The 14,456-nt window shown below is 37.6% G+C and overlaps 1 protein-coding gene and 1 pseudogene across 4 annotated transcripts in view; one reads left to right on the forward strand and one right to left on the reverse strand.

The window, feature by feature from the left end:
* The window catches only part of PDS5A (PDS5 cohesin associated factor A), a 188,076-nt gene that overhangs the window by 123,611 nt on the left and 50,009 nt on the right, over positions 1-14,456 (reverse strand). The window lies entirely within an intron of this gene.
* LOC119529031 lies at positions 5,982-9,209 on the forward strand (annotated as a pseudogene).

A 14,456-nucleotide genomic window follows, 5' to 3' on the forward strand; every position in this document is an offset into this window, starting at 1 on the left:
TCTTTAGGACCTTATGTTGGATAATGGTTTCTCAGACTTTACAACCAAAGCAAAAGCCAAAAAGAACAAACAGATAAATGGAAACTCATCAAAACTAAAAACTTTGGGGCATCAAAAGACTATCATGAAAGCAAAAAGACAACCCACAAAACAGGAAAAAAATATTTAGAAACCAGGTTTGATATGGATTTAATATCCAGAATATATATTTTAAAAAAGCCTACCACCCAACAATAAAGAAGACAAACCACCCACTTAAAAAAAGGGCAAAGGACTTGAATAGACAGCTCTTCAAAGACAATACACAAATGACCAAAAAAAGCACATGAAAAGGTGCTCAACACCATTAGCCATGAGGGAAATGCTAATCAAAATCACAATGAGATACCATTTCATACCCACTAGAATGGCTACTATTTAAAACAGGAAATTACCAGTGTTGGAGAGGATGCAGAGAAAAAGGAACAATCATTTATTGTTGGTGGCAATGTAAAATGATGCATCTACTGTGGGAGTCAGTTTGGTGGTTGCTCAGAAAGTTAACCATAGAATTACCAATTCCTCTTCTAGTATATAGCCAAAAGAATTGAAAGCAGGGACTCAAACAGCTATCTGCACACCAGTGTTCACAGAGGCATTATTCACAATTGCCAAAAGACGGAAGCAACTCAAGGGTTCAACTGATGAACAGGTAAATAAAATGTGGCATATATATACAATAGAATATTATTCCCCTGAAAAAAGGAATGAAGTTCTGATACATATGACAACATGAATGAACCTTGAAGACATCATGTTGAGTGAAATAAGCCAGACACAAAGGTCAAATATGACCTCACTGATATGAAATAATTAGAATAAGCAAACTTAAGACACAGAATCTAGAATATAGGTTATCCAGGGACAGGGTAAGGGTAGGGATAGGAATGGGGAGTTAATACTTAAATTACACAGAGTTTCTACTTGAGTTGATTGTAAAGTTTTGGTAACAGATGGTGGTATTGGTAGAACATTGTGAATGTAATCAACCACACTGTATTATGTATTTGAATGTGGTTAAAAGGGAAAATTTTAGGTTAGATATATGTTACTAGAATAAAAATTAAAAAAAAAAATACACAGACTGTACAACACATTGAACCCTAATGCAAATGATGGATTATAGTTAATAGTACAATTATAGAACTGTTCCTTCATGGATTGCAACATATAAACCACACTAAAGCAAGTGTTATTAATAGGGTGTTATATGAGAATTCTATTTTGTGTATGATTTTTCTGTAAACCTACTTCTCTAATTAAAAAAAAACCTTACTAAAATAAATTTCTCAGTAAATACTGTTTCAGCTTTATCCCACAAATTTCAGTATCATTTTCATTCAGTTCAAAATATTTTCTAATTTTCCTTGTGATTTCTCCTTATTCATCTGTCATTTAGAAGTACATTGTTTAATTTTCACATGTGTGTATTTTCTGCATATCATTCTCTTATTATGTTCTCATATATTTCCCTGTGGTCAGAGTATACACTTTAATATTAAATCATTGTATAGGTATTGAGATTTGTGTAATAGCTCACCAGATGGTTTATCTTATCCATGTGTATTCTGCAACTGTTGGGTGAAGTTGTTCTAGAAAAGTCAATTAGGTCAAGTTTACTGGTATAGTCAGTCTTCTCTAACGATACTGGTTTTTCTGTCTACATCTGTCAATCAGTTACTAAGAGAAGAGTGCTGAAATTTTCATCTATAATTGTAGTTTTATCTATTTATCCTTTTTAGTTATCAGTTCATGCGTGTATTTGGAGGTTCTGATATTAGGTGTATACGTATTCAGACTTTCATGTTTTCTTGATACAATAACCCCCTTCATCATGAAACGCTCTTCCTTATCCTTTGTTATAAAGTCTACTTTGTTTGAAGTTATCTCCACAGCAGCTTTCTTATGATTAGTGTTAGCACCACATAACTTTTCCCAATCTATTTATCATTTTCAAAGGTACATTTATTGAGGTGTAATCTACATATAATTCATCCTTTTTAGATGTCTCAGTCTAAAAATTTTGATAAATACATACAAATGTGTAACCACCACCACCACTACCACAATAAAAAAAATTTCCATCACCCCCAAGTTTCCTTGTGCTCCTTTGAAGTCAATCTCTAACCCCCTACCTAGCCTTTGGTAACCCCTAATCTGTTTTCTGTCCTAAAATTTCGCCTTTTCCAAAAAGTCACATAAATGGAATCATACAGTATGCAACTAACTGGATCTAACTACATTCACTGAGCATAATGAATTAGAGATTCATCCATATTGTGGTATGTATTAGTAATTTGTTCCTTTTATTGCTGAGTATTATTCCACTGGGTGGATGGACTAGTTTATTTAACTCCATTGTGCTTAGATACCATACCTCATACAATTTCAATCATTTAAAAATTTTTTGAGATTTGTTGGCCCAGCATTTGGATTGCTTCAAATGTAGAACAGGGACTGTCATTCACGAGCACGTAAATTGGTACAATCACTTTGGTGTTTTTCAGCATAGTTGAAGACAGGCATACACAATGAGCCTACCATTCCACCTAAATTTATGTCCTACAGCAAATGTCAACAGAAGAATGGATAAATTGTGGTACAATGGAGTACTACACAGCAATAAAAATAAATGAAAACAAATAACATGGATGAAATTCAAACATAATACTGAAAAAGACACAGGACACGAGGAACTATGCAGTATACTTCTAATCATTTAAAATTCAAAAACAAAAAAATTAAACTATATTTTTAGAGATACATATAAAAAAAAATGAAACTAAAAGAAAACCAAGGCTGTGAGCCAGTGATTGTATACTTCAGGTGGTTTGTATGGTGTATGAATATATCGCAATAAAATTGCATTTAAAAATAATAAAATTTTTAAAAATCACATTTAAAGAAGAAGAAGAAAAAAGGAAATTGCCAATTTAGTTCTCAGAATTACCAATCTAATACTTTCCAGGATAAAATTTTAACTCTCAGCATATCAATGTGCTTATTTATTTTTCAGAATTTATTAACCTCTATAAGATTGTGTGAACTTGATACCTCTCTCATTTCAACTCAATACCAATCTATGTTTCCTATCTATAAAACTGTCAACCAGGAAAAGAATATAACAAAATGATTCCTTAAATTATTGGTCTTGTTTTTCCAAATCATAATCAGAAAGGCTAACTACTTAAGTATGAATTAAAGCTACCTAAGTGTGATGTGTTGCCTCATATCTTTGGTCAAATAAGAGTGTACCCAAACTACAAATTTAAACTACAACTCCTACTCCCAACAGTTCGTATCCCTCTTACTGCTTTTCTTTTTTTCCATTTTTCACATTATGCTTGTTTGTTCTCTGTCTTTCTTGCACCAGATTTGTAAATTCTGCAAAGGCAAGCTTTTAAAAAAAGTGTTCATTTTCATAGTGCCAGATCTTTAAAAATGCACCTGATAGAAGTGGCCAATATTTGTTGAAATATGAATGAAACTCAGGGTATCCTTACATATTATACTAATATTGGGGGTGGGAGGGTGGGGAGAGGTACCCTCCAGGTGTGAAAACATGTGAGTTCCAGAACTGAGCAATACTTACATTTTTCCATTATATAGTGGTTCACTCACTAAGTATAAATACATGGATTGCCAGATAAGATGAGCACTAAGGTATTTGCCAATATGTATTCCTTCAGGGTTTCCTTTCCTATTTTATCTAATATACATTTAAGGTGAAAATCGGGAAGCAGGTGAGGAAGGGGCACAGCTAATTAAACATGTAACTACAAACATTAGAAGTCTATCAAACACATATTCTAATTTTGGACAACATAGCAGAGCAACTTTTAGGGCTAAAACTCAAAGTTCAACTGAGTTTACTTATCACTTAATTTATCACATTCTTATTATTTCTTGTCATTGCACAGAGATTGTAAATTCCTCATACAAAAACTATAGTATTCTCAAGAGCCCAGACTGTTCATCTCAAAAGTGAGTTAGCTTCCCAGAAAATACAGTTGATGATTTAGAGTCTACTGCCATCATCCCTAGTTTAGGCCCTTCTTATATCCAATTTTATTCCTTTTGGTTTTCAAAACAAAATGTAGTTTTCTAATTACTCTTCTTAAACTATTTAATGTTACCATCAACTCAAATGATGGCTTCCCACAGCTAAAAGCCTTATGAAATTTAAAACATCATATTCAATTTTACAACTTTATTCTACTTTCATGTTTGTATATAATATATATAGACACATATGCATATACCTCCATTCAAATATAAAATGCTACATTAACTTCAACTCTCCACTATAGTCAAATCAGGTTATCTTCCAAAAACATCCTGGGCTTCTTTATAGTTTTGCATAGGAAAAAGCAAGAGCTCACAGAGAGAGTTCAATTAACACATGCTGAATGAATATGCGACTATGTCCTGGAATTGCTTCTACCCTTCATTACACACCTTTACCCCAAATTCTACTTCCTTTTCTTGAAGCCCTAGTGGACACCCTAGTCCAAAGGGCTCACTGACTCCTGTGAACAGAAAATATCGTACCAATTATAAAGCAATTATCTTACACTGTCTCTGCTATGGTTATTAGTATAAAAATCAAGTCTCCTCAAGAAGTCTAGAATATCCTAATGGGTAGGGGCTATGTTTTACGTATCCTACCTTTGTCTCATAAAAATAAGATGTGTGTATAATATTTTCTGAATAAATAAAACATACAAGTATACTTTTTGACATGCACTAAACTTCTTTCAACAAATTAAATTATTCTTTGGGAAAGCCCAAGAAACTGTATAAACCAGCTCAGACTATATGATGTTTAAGTGCGTGTGTCAACTTGGCTTAGGTTATGGCATCCAGTTGTTTGGTCAAGCAAGCACTGGCTTGAATGCTACTGTGAGGATATTTCATGGATTTAATAGTAAGTTGACTGCATCTATGGCTGATTACAACCAACTAAGAAGTCTGCATTCAGCAATGAGAGAGGTCTCATTCAATCAGACCTTGTAGGAGAACTGATGAGTTCAGCAGTCAGAAGAAAGCATTTCCATCTCTAATTCAGCCAGCCAGCTTCTCCTGGGGAATTCAATGAAAACCTCCATCGGAGTTCCCAGCTTGCAGCCCACCTTATAGAATTTGGACTTGCCCGTCCCCATAGTTGTGTGAGCCAATTCCTATACTAAATCTAAAAATATTTACATTATTTATATAAGTATTTTATTTATATATATATTTTTATCTCCTGTCAGTTTTGTTTCCCTGGAGAATCCTGACTAATAAAGACTGTTTAAAGACAGTTCCTGTTTTATTACAGATATAGTTTAGTCAAGGTTAGTACTCTTTAATGTGACATGGTTGAAAGAAGGCTAGGAGCCTGTATGACACCAGAAGGAAAGACAGAAGAAAAAGACTGGGATTGTATAACTTAGCAAAACCTTGAGTGGTCAATCATGGTGATCAAACGTACAAATATAAATGTTTTTACATGAGAGAACAAATGAATGTCAACACTGCAAGGTGTTGAAAATTGGATGGTATGGGGGAAAAATACAATCAATGCAAACTAGAGTCTATAATTAACAGTAAGATTGTACGATGCTTCCATTAATTATAAAAAAGGCAATATACAAAAGGTAAATGTCTATAAGAGGGGGATATAAGGGAGTGCAGGTATGGGATTCCTGGTGGTGTTGCCTGACCTTTTCATTGTATTTCATTTTATTTTTATATTCCTTCTTTTATTTTTTATTCTTCATTTTTTTCTCTTCTTCCTCTTCGGTTGCAGAAGAAATGGAAACATCCTCATAAAGACTGTGGTGGTGAATGCATAATTATGTGATTATACTAGGAATCATTGTTTACTTAGTATGGATTGTATGGGGTGTGAATAAAACTTTAAAAAATAAATTAACAGAGGGACACAAGTGCTGGAGAAAATGTGGAGAGAGGTATGTACTCGTCTCCCAGTCATCCTCCAGCCGCAACCTCCACAGCCTTCTATTCCGCTTCCCCTACCTCCAAACACATTCAATTGAAGTTTTCAGTGTCTCCTGTATGCCAGGTGCTGGGGATGTAGTGGTGGATGAACCAGGCAGGACCATATTACCTGGTGGGAGGAGAATCCCCATCAAGCAAGAGTAGCTGCCTGCTTGAACACAACTCCGCCCGTCCCCTTGCCCCCAATGTTGATGCTACAGAAGTTAAGAATGGGGCTGCCATATGGTCCTGCAACCTTGTTATTGGATATATACTTGGAAGAACTGAGAGCAGGGACACGAATGGACATTTGCACACTGGTGTTTATGGCAGCAGTATTCATGATTTTCAGTGGATGGAGGTGGCCTAAGGTATATCGACTGATAACAGGATACAATGAAATACTGAGCAGTGCAAGAAGGAACAAAGTTGTGAGGTATGCAACTAGGTGAGGATTGTATGTTGAGTGAAATAAGCCAGAATCGAAAAGACAAACCTTATAATACCTCAATAACATGGATTAACCACAATGTGCAAACACTGAGAACTGAATCTGAGAGCACAGGGGAAGGCTTACTGTAAAAGCCTCTAGATTGTAAGCTCTTAAAGCATTCATGATTAGTAATGGTTATTTCTAAATTCTGAGATGCTAAGCTGTTTGTATACACCTGGTCAGTCCTGGAACTTCAGGTATCTGTGTGACATCTGAGATTCAGAGCCAGAGTTCGGCAGCTATGAATGTCAACATTACTCCATAGGGCAAATGTTAAAGAAGCTGAAAAAGAGATCAGATTTCAGTTACGGATATGAACAAAATGGACTTGGTTGGGACTAAGGTAAATCAGACTAAAGGGTAAAGGATGATATTGACTGTCTTTTAAAACTTCAACTTCTGTGTGAGACCAAAGGGAGAGATGTTTATTTGGTGCAAAAATCTATATTTTCTGTAGCACACTGTTCTAGTTTGCTAATGCTGCCAGGATGCAAAACACCAGAGATGGATTGGCCTTCATAAAAGGGGGTTTATTTGGTTACACAGTTACAGTCTTAAGACCATAAAGTGTCCAAGGTAAGGCATCAACAATCGGGTGCCTTCACTGGAGGATGGCCAATGGCATCCGGAAAACCTCTGTTAACTGGGAAGGCACGTGGCTGGCGTCTGCTCCGGAGTTCTGGTTTCAAAATGGCTTTCTCCCAGGACGTTCCTCTCTAGGCTGCAGTTCCTCAAAAATGTCACTCTTAGTTGCACTGGGGGTATTTGCCCTCTTTCAGCTTCTCCAGAGCAAGAGTGCTTTCAATGGCTGTCTTCAAACTTTCTCTCATCTGCAGCTCCTGTGCTTTCTTCAAAGTGTCCCTCTTGTCTGTAGTTCCTCTTCAAAACATCACTCACAGCTGCACTGAGTTCCCCCTGTCCATCAGCTCATTTATATGGCTCCAGTGACTCAACTTAGACCCACCCTGAATGGGCAGAGCAACGCCTCCATGGAAATTATCCAATCAGAGTCATCACCCACAGCTGGGTGGGGCACATCTCCACAGAAACACTCAAAAAATTACAATCTAATCAACACTGATAACGTCTGCCCATACAAGATTACATCAAAGATAATGGCATTTGGGGGACACAGTGTATTCAAACTGGCACACACACTATATAATTTAACTTGTATGATCAGTTTATTCAAACATCATAATTACATAGAACCTTGAATAGGGGTGAGATCTGGTTGGTTTGTACAGGTTAGCATGAAGCCTCGACACATCCAAGAGTTATCTGGGCATAGTATAAAGAGTATTTGCAAATCTCCCTTGAGGGACTGGGGAAAAATGTATAAATATTAAACTTCCCCACCTGGGGAATTACTGATATTCTCACAAAGTATATCAGTAGGCTAAGCCCTTGATATTGGGACTAGCCCTTATGAATGCAAAGGAGAGGCTAAACCTATTTATAATTATGCCTAAGAGTCACCCCCAGAGAAAGTCTTTGTTGCTCACATGTGGCTTCTCTCTCTAAGCCAACTCACCAGGTAAACTCACTGCCCTGCCCCTTACGTGGGACATGACTCCCAGGGGTATAAATCTCCCTGGCAAAGTGGGACATTACTCCCTGGGATGAGTCTGGACCTGGCATTATAGGATTGAGAAAGCCTTCTGGACCAAAAGGGGAAAGAGAAATGAAACAAAATAAAGTTTCAGGGACTGAGAGATTTCAAATGGAGTTGGGAGGTCATTCTGGGTTATTCTTATGCATTACACAGATATCCTTTTTTAGTTTTTAGTGTATTAGAATAGCTAGAAGGAAATACCTGAAACTGTTGACCTGCAACCCAGTATCCTTGATTCTTGAAGACAATCATATAACTATATAGCTTACACAGTGTGACTCAGAACAAGTTCGAATAAAACTGGAAGAGACCCGAGAAGTACAGAATTTGAGGAACAGACCCAATGGGGTGAGTGCTGTGGCGCTGCTGGTAGGAGAGAATGTGCAGAAAGAGACCAATCTAGTGGACTGACCCCTTTCAGATGAGGACAGGTGGTATAGTGGACATGCAGAAACTGAAGGAGAAGGGCAAAGATAGTATCAGTGAAGAGGAAGACCTCCACCTGGGGACATTACTTTCTGCAGAAAACAAACAAAGGGATGAGGATGCCCACATGTAGGATGAAGTACACTGAGATAGAGCTTAAGAAGAGGAAAGGGATTGTAGAAGACGAGGAACAGAAAGTAAAGCTGAAGTATGCAGAGGCTTGTCTATGAAATTCCAGAAAATATCCATGTATCCTCAGCAAGAAAATCGAGGAGATGCCTTCCAACCAGATGCTGAGTGGCATCCCTGAGGCAGCCCTTGGCATCAATGCTAAAGCTTAAAATATCATTTCCATGGAGGATGCCAAGGTCCATCTGCTGGCAGAATAGCAGTACAAGAGAGACAATGAGATATCTTTTGTACCCCCTCACATGGTTGTAAATTATGTGCAGCACAACCGATTTTATCATAAGGAGTTCAAAGCCCCCACATACAGAGGAACAAAGAAGAACCCAAAGCCCAGTCTTTCAGGGTGAGTGACATGGGAAGTCAGAGCCTGAGCAGTCTCCTCCTAACCACAAGCATCCTGCTAATGAGAAGGCTGCCAATGATTATCACTAGGAAAAGCTGAAGAAGATCAACAGGCGGTACTGAGGTTGGCTAAGGGAAGAAGTGCAGTATGGGCTGTAAACCCTTCCCCCACTCCCTGAAATCAGAGACCTGCTGATTTTGCTAGCAGACAGTTCCAGAAACAGACTATTAGTCCTGCTGCTTCTCTGCTAGATTTTCAAGAACTGAATTTGTAACCTTTTGAAACAAAACCATGTGCAAAGTTTTCCTATTTAGGGGCAAAGTATTCTTGTGAGTATTATTACATCTTGTTTGTTAAAAAAAAAAAAAAAAAAAGCAGTTGGATCTCATGGTACCCTGGATGGTCCCTTCCCCACTCCTTCCAGCTTAGTGTGGAGCCAGAGCAGATCCCTGGTATGGTTTCAGAGAAAGCAGAGTAACCCTAGTGCACATAGTAGGCCCAATCTGTCTGGTGGTGGTCTAAGGGACTTAACGTCCTAGAACTTGCCCTGCATGTACAAAACTACAGAATGCTCTAGAAGAGTAGTCAGGTGACTGCCTGGGGCAAAGGACTGCCAACTGTAGTGACATACACTGCAGTCCCTGCCTGGGACTGTGAGGAAACTGTTTCCTGGGGAAGTGGTGATACTCGTATCTGTGTAAATGGGAAAATGCCAGGGCCATATATGCATACCTAAGATAAGAAATTATCAAGCTCTAGTCCAAACTCATTTTATAGGTAAGCCCTGAAGGAGAGCATGTGCACAAGTTAATCTGCAAAGACTGGGAAAGGTATTTCTCCCACCACACTCCCCCCCTTTTTAAGATCCCAGCATTCAAGGAAAGCTGTGTTGTAATACTGGTTGGACACAAGCTCAAAGAACAGATAGATGCCTCGGAGACTAAATTCCAGCACTAACACCTTAAAATATCAAAATATCCAGGTTTCTACAAAAGATTACAAAACATGCCAAGAAACAGGAAGTGATGTACCAGGCAAAAGAAAAAATTAAAGCATTAAAATACATCAATGAGAAAAATCAGACCTGGAACACAAAGACTTTTTAAAAATGTTCCTAAATATGCTAATGACCCAAAGAAGAGCATACATAAAAAACTAAAGGAAATCAGGAATACAAAAGATGAACACAAACAGTATCAACAGAGAGACGGAAATTATGAAAATGAACAAAACAGAGCTGAAGACCACAGTAATAGAAATTTAAAATTCCCTAGAGGAGTTCAACAGCAGATTGGACCTGACAAGAATGGGTGCACTTAAAGATAAGACAAATGAAATAACTTAGGCTAAGAGGCAGAAACAATGAAGAAAAATGAACAGAGCCTGATGAATGAATGCATTGTGGGTGTCCCAGAAGGAGACGAAAGGGCAGAGACAATTTTCAAAGGAATAATGGTTGAAAAATTCCTGAATTTAACTAAGACATGAATATACACAACCAAGATGCTCAACCAACTCCAAAAGCATAACCCAATAGACCCACACTGCAACATAATATCATCCAACTGTCAAATGCCAAAGAGCAACATATTATCATCCAACTGTCAAATGCCAAAAGTAAACAGAGAATTCGGAAAGCACCAAGAGATAAAGAAGCAACATATCACATACAAGGGAGCCTCAATAAGAGTAAGTGCCAACTTCTCATTGGATACCTGGAAGCAACAAGGTAGTGAGGTAACATATATTAAATGCTGAAAGCAAACATGTGCCAACCAAGAATTCTGTATCTGGCAAAACTGTCTTTCAAAATTGAGGAAGAGATTAAGACATTCCGAGATAAACAAAAGTTGAGGCAGTTCATCACCACTAAACCAGCCCTACAAGAGATGCTAAAGAGAGTTTGCAGGTTGAAAGCACAGGACACTAGACAATAGTTGGAAGCTGCATGAAGAAATAAAGATCTCCAGTAAGGGCAACATCAGGAGTAAATATAAATGCCAGTACTACTGTATTTTCAGTTTGTAACTCCACTTTTTACTTCCTACACAATCTAAAAGGCAAAGGTATAAAATATAACGATACATCAGAAACTTTGTACTAGTATATGTATGTAATTTGTGACAAGAACTACATAAAGGTGGGGCGATGGAGGGGTATAGAACATAGTTTGTGTATAATATCGAAGTTGGCATAAACGCAAATGAGATTCTTACAGATTTAGCATGTTAAAAATAAGCAAGCTCAGAGAGACAGAAATTAGAGGACAAGTAGCCAGGGGCAAACTGCAGGAGGAATGGGGAGTTAATACAAAATTGCTGTAAGGTTTCTGTTCAGGGAGATGGGAAAGTTTTAGTAATGGAAGGCAATGAGGGTACCACAACATAGAAGTATAATTAATTAACCCCACTGAATGTATGGTTGGAAGTCACTGAGATGGGAAAGGGTGCATTGTATATATATTCCCACATAAAAAAAGAGCAACTAAAGAAACAATGACAATTAAAGGTAATGTGTGATCTTGGATGTGGTCTAATAAGGGAGGAGAAAAGACATGAAAGGACACTATTGGGACATACGAAAAAACTATCATATAAACTAAAAGCTTTATATAGATGTTAAACCTCTTGAATTTGGTAACTGCACTTAATGTGTCTATGTAAGTGAATATCTTCATTCTTATGGAATGTACATAGCAGTATTAAACAGTCAAGGAGCATGAAGTAAACAATCTACACTCAAATGTTCAGAAAATGGATTGATAGACAGACATAAATAGCTAGATAGATGGTCTCAGACTGATGGATAGATAGAATAATCTAGCAAATGTGGCAAACTTAAAATTGGTATATCTGGGTATCTGGGAGACTGGGAGACAGAGTTATGTTGGAATTCTCTGCAAGGGGTTTCTATTGTTTTTTTTAACTGTCCTGTGAATTTGAAAATATTTCAAAATAAAATGTTTAAAATTAAAAAATAAAATAAATGAAATGACATGAAAAGCAGAGATCTTTTCCTAAGGCTCATGGTCTTAGGAACCCCCTACTTTGTAAGTCAAGCCCTCAATCTTTTTTTTTTTTTTTTTTTTTAATCATCATTTTATTGAGATATATTCACATACCACGCAGTCATACAAAACAAATTGTACTTTCGATTGTTTACAGTACCATTACATAGTTGTACATTCATCACCTAAATCAATCCCTGACACCTTCATTAGCACACACACAAAAATAACAAGAATAATAATTAGAGTGAAAAAGAGCAATTGAAGTAAAAAAGAACACTAGGTACCTTTGTCTGTTTGTTTGCTTCCCCTACTTTTCTACACATCCATCCATAAACTAGACAAAGTGGAGTTTGGTCCTTATGGCATTCCCAATCCCACTGTCACCCCTCATAAGCTACATTTTTATACAACTGTCTTCGAGATTCATGGGTTCTGGGTTGTAGTTTAATAGTTTCAGGTATCCACCATCAGCTACCCCAATTCTTTAGAACCTAAAAAAGGTTGTCTAAAGTGTGCGTAAGAGTGCCCACCAGAGTGATCTCTCGGCTCGTTTTGGAATCTCTCTGCCACTCAAGCTTATTTCATTTCCTTTCACATCCCCCTTTTGGTCAAGAAGATGTTCTCCATCCCACGATGCCGGGTCTACATTCCTCCCCGGGAGTCATATTCCACGTTGCCAGGGAGATTCACTTCCCTGGGTGTCTGATCCCTCGTAGGGGGGAGGGCAGTGATTTCACCTTTCAAGTTGGCTTAGCCAGAGAGACAGGGCCACATCTGAGCAACAAAGAGGCATTCAGGAGGAGACTCTTAGGCACAAATACAGGGAGGCCTAGCCTCTCCTTTGCAGCAACCGTCTTCCCAAGGGTAAAACTTATGGTAGAGGGCTCAACCCATCAAACCACCAGTCCCCTATGTCTGTGGTCATGTTAGCAACCATGGAGGTGGGGTAGGCGAATACCCCTGCATTCTCCACAGGCTCCTCAAGGGGGCACTACATCTTTTTTTCTTTTTTTTCCTTGTTTGTCTTTTTTCTTTTTTTTTTTTTTTTAACTTTCCCTTCTTTTTTCAAATCAACTGTATAAAAAAAAAAGTTAAAAAGAAAACAAACATACAATAAAAGAACATTTCAAAGAGACCATAGCAAGGGAGTAAGAAAAAGACAACTAACCTAAGATAACTGCTTAACTTCCAACATGTTCCTACTTTACCCCAAGAAAGTTACATAATATAGCAACATTTCAGTGAACTTGTTCCTACTACATCCATCAGAAATTAACAGACCATAGTCATTTCTGGGCATTCCCAGAACGTTAAATAGCTTATCTGTTCTTCTTGGATTATTGTTCCCCCTTCCTTAATTGCTCTCTACTGCTAGTTCCCCTACATTCTACATTATAAACCATTTGTTTTACATTTTTCAAAGTTCACATTAGTGGTAGCATATAATATTTCTCTTTTTGTGCCTGGCTTATTTCGCTCAGCATTATGTCTTCAAGGTTCATCCATGTTGTCATATGTTTCACCAGATCGTTCCTTCTTACTGCCGCGTAGTATTCCATCGTGTGTATATACCACATTTTATTTATCCACTCATCTGTTGAAGGACATTTGGGTTGTTTCCATCTCTTGGCAATTGTGAATAATGCTGCTATGAACATTGGCGTGCAGATATCTGTTCGTGTCACTGCTTTCCGATCTTCCGGGTATATACCGAGAAGTGCAATCGCTGGATCGAATGGTAGCTCTATATCTAGTTTTCTAAGGAACTGCCAGACTGACTTCCAGAGTGGCTGAACCATTATACAGTCCCACCAACAATGAATAAGAGTTCCAATTTCTCCACATCCCCTCCAGCATTTGTAGTTTCCTGTTTGTTTAATGGCAGCCATTCTAACCGGTGTTAGATGGTATCTCATTGTGGTCTTAATTTGCATCTCTCTAATAGCTAGTGAAGCTGAACATTTTTTCATGTGTTTCTTGGCCATTTGTATTTCCTCTTCAGAGAACTGTCTTTTCATATCTTTTGCCCATTTTATAATTGGGCTGTCTGTACTATTGTCATTGAGTTGTAGGATTTCTTTGTATATGCAAGGTATCAGTCTTTTGTCAGATACATGGTTTCCAAAAATTTTTTCCCATTGAGTTGGCTGCCTCTTTACCTTTTTGAGAAATTCCTTTGAGGTACAGAAACTTCTAAGCTTGAGGAGTTCCCATTTATCTATTTTCTCTTTTGTTGCTTGTGCTTTGGGTGTAAAGTCTAGGAAGTGGCCTCCTAATACAAGGTCTTGAAGATGTTTTCCTACATTATCTTCTAGGAGTTTTATGGTACTTTCTTTTATATTGAGATCTTTGGTCCATT

This window comes from Choloepus didactylus, chromosome 3, assembly GCF_015220235.1.
Source record: "Choloepus didactylus isolate mChoDid1 chromosome 3, mChoDid1.pri, whole genome shotgun sequence".
Taxonomy (NCBI): domain Eukaryota; kingdom Metazoa; phylum Chordata; class Mammalia; order Pilosa; family Megalonychidae; genus Choloepus; species Choloepus didactylus.